Raw genomic sequence first — 2,500 nt, 5'->3', positions numbered from 1 at the left:
GAAGAGAATGTGTGTAAGAAAAAGAGAAAACAAGCTGGCATCCCAAAGATTTTGATGCGCTAACAAACATGGATTTCTAGTCCATCGCCTTAACCAATCGGCCACGACTACTGCTTAAGCCTTGCTGTATTTTCACAATAGATTGTCTATGGATTGAGCTGCCTGCACTGAGAAATTGAAGATCTAAAGGTACCTGGTTCGATCCCGGGTTTCGGCATTGTGGAAGATAATATTTTTCGACATAAAATGCAATTTTGCAACAAAAAGCTTACGTTTTCAGGCTTCAAACTTTAAAATCATATTTACAAAAACATTTTTACAAAAATCACTTTGCCACAACCACTGCTTATGTCTCTCAGTAGCCAACTCCAGTCCTCGAGAGCTACCAACAGTTCCCATCTTCCAGACAACCTAGCTGCTGCACAGGTGCACTCATTACTCACTAACACATTTTAAAAGATCCACAGGTGGAGCTAATTACTTCACTTGTGATTCTGTGAGGTGAGCTGGAAAACATTAACTGTTGGTAGCTCTCGAGGACTGGAGTTGGCTACCCCAGACTTAGAGAATGCTTTATACTCTGTATATTTTGAGTTTGTAAATTGCCAAAAATTGCTATCTGAGCAAAAAATAAAAACAACTCCTTCGAGCCGGAATTGAACCAGCGACCTAAGGATTTCTACACCAATCATCTCTACAGTCCTCCGCTCTACCAGCTGAGCTATCGAAGGATGCTGTAGGTTCTCAAATATGTTATTATATGCTCTTTAATATAGCTTTAAATGTTTAGCTAAATGAGTGTTCTAGGAATAATGTGAATATTCTATTGTTTATAACCATTTGACAACCTTTGTTTAAAATTGGGCTTTGAAAATTAATTTCTAATTAATAATTTCTATTCAGTGTGGCTGCTGAAATTGACTGGTGTCAGTCTTAAGGAGGGGAAGAGAATATGTGTAAGAAAAAGAGAAAACAAGCTGGCATCCCAAAGATTTTGATGCGCTAACAAACATGGATTTCTAGTCCATCGCCTTAACCAATCGGCCACGACTACTGCTTAAGCCTTGCTGTATTTTCACAATAGATTGTCTATGGATTGAGCTGCCTGCACTGAGAAATTGAAGATCTAAAGGTACCTGGTTCGATCCCGGGTTTCGGCATTGTGGAAGATAATATTTTTCGACATAAAATGCAATTTTGCAACAAAAAGCTTACGTTTTCAGGCTTCAAACTTTAAAATCATATTTACAAAAACATTTTTACAAAAATCACTTTGCCACAACCACTGCTTATGTCTCTCAGTAGCCAACTCCAGTCCTCGAGAGCTACCAACAGTTCCCATCTTCCAGACAACCTAGCTGCTGCACAGGTGCACTCATTACTCACTAACACATTTTAAAAGATCCACAGGTGGAGCTAATTACTTCACTTGTGATTCTGTGAGGTGAGCTGGAAAACATTAACTGTTGGTAGCTCTCGAGGACTGGAGTTGGCTACCCCAGACTTAGAGAATGCTTTATACTCTGTATATTTTGAGTTTGTAAATTGCCAAAAATTGCTATCTGAGCAAAAAATAAAAACAACTCCTTCGAGCCGGAATTGAACCAGCGACCTAAGGATTTCTACAACAATCATCTCTACAGTCCTCCGCTCTACCAGCTGACTAATTAATAATTTCTATTCAGTGTGGCTGCTGAAATTGACTGGTGTCAGTCTTAAGGAGGGGAAGAGAATGTGTGTAAGAAAAAGAGAAAACAAGCTGGCATCCAAAAGATTTTGATGCGCTAACAAACATGGATTTCTAGTCCATCGCCTTAACCACTCGGCCACGACTACTGCTTAAGCCTTGCTGTATTTTCACAATAGATTGTCTATGGATTGAGCTGCCTGCACTGAGAAATTGAGGATGTATTGTATTGACCCAAACACACCCAAAACTTCATTCTCCTTTACATTTGATGCGCTAATGGCCTGAACTCGCTATGGGCATCACAGGTTTCAAGTTTTTAAAAACTTGCAGAAAAGAGAAAACTTAAGGCGTTCGTAGTCGGCAGGATTTGAACCTGCGCGGGGAGAGCCCAATGGATTTCTAGTCCATCGCCTTAACCACTCGGCCACGACTACTGAATAAACCATGTCCTAGTTTCACAATAGATTGTCTATGGATTGAGATGCCTGCAGTCAGAAAGTGAGGATGTATTATATTGACCCAAATACACCCAAAACTTCATTCTCCTTACATTTTGCCCCGAAAAACGATTGCAAGACCAAGGGAGCTTGCCGAAATAGCTCAGTTGGGAGAGCGTTAGACTGAAGATCTAAAGGTCCCTGGTTCGATCCCGGGTTTCGGCACTGTGGAAGATAATATTTTTCGACATAAAATGCAATTTTGCAACAAAAAGCTTACGTTTTCAGGCTTCAAACTTTAAAATCATATTTACAAAAACATTTTTACAAAAATCACTTTGCCACAACCACTGCTTATGTCTCTTAGTAGCCA

The 2,500-nt window shown here is 39.8% G+C and overlaps 3 non-coding genes across 3 annotated transcripts; 1 reads left to right on the top strand and 2 right to left on the bottom strand.

The window, feature by feature from the left end:
- Positions 1–641: 641 nt before the first annotated feature.
- TRNAY-GUA (transfer RNA tyrosine (anticodon GUA)) lies at positions 642–731 on the bottom strand. Its single transcript is given in 2 exon segments — positions 642–677; positions 695–731. It is a non-coding gene; the product is annotated as a tRNA-Tyr (tRNA).
- A 1,311-nt stretch (positions 732–2,042) lies between these two features.
- TRNAS-AGA (transfer RNA serine (anticodon AGA)) lies at positions 2,043–2,124 on the bottom strand. The gene has a single exon. It is a non-coding gene; the product is annotated as a tRNA-Ser (tRNA).
- A 155-nt stretch (positions 2,125–2,279) lies between these two features.
- On the top strand, positions 2,280–2,352 carry TRNAF-GAA (transfer RNA phenylalanine (anticodon GAA)). The gene has a single exon. It is a non-coding gene; the product is annotated as a tRNA-Phe (tRNA).
- Positions 2,353–2,500: the final 148 nt, after the last annotated feature.

Source organism: Crinia signifera, chromosome 3 (genome assembly GCF_055691185.1).
Source record: "Crinia signifera chromosome 3, ASM5569118v1, whole genome shotgun sequence".
Classification (NCBI taxonomy): Eukaryota; Metazoa; Chordata; class Amphibia; order Anura; family Myobatrachidae; genus Crinia; species Crinia signifera.
Note: the sequence above shows the minus strand (reverse complement) of the source record. Positions and strands in the feature narration are given on the sequence as shown.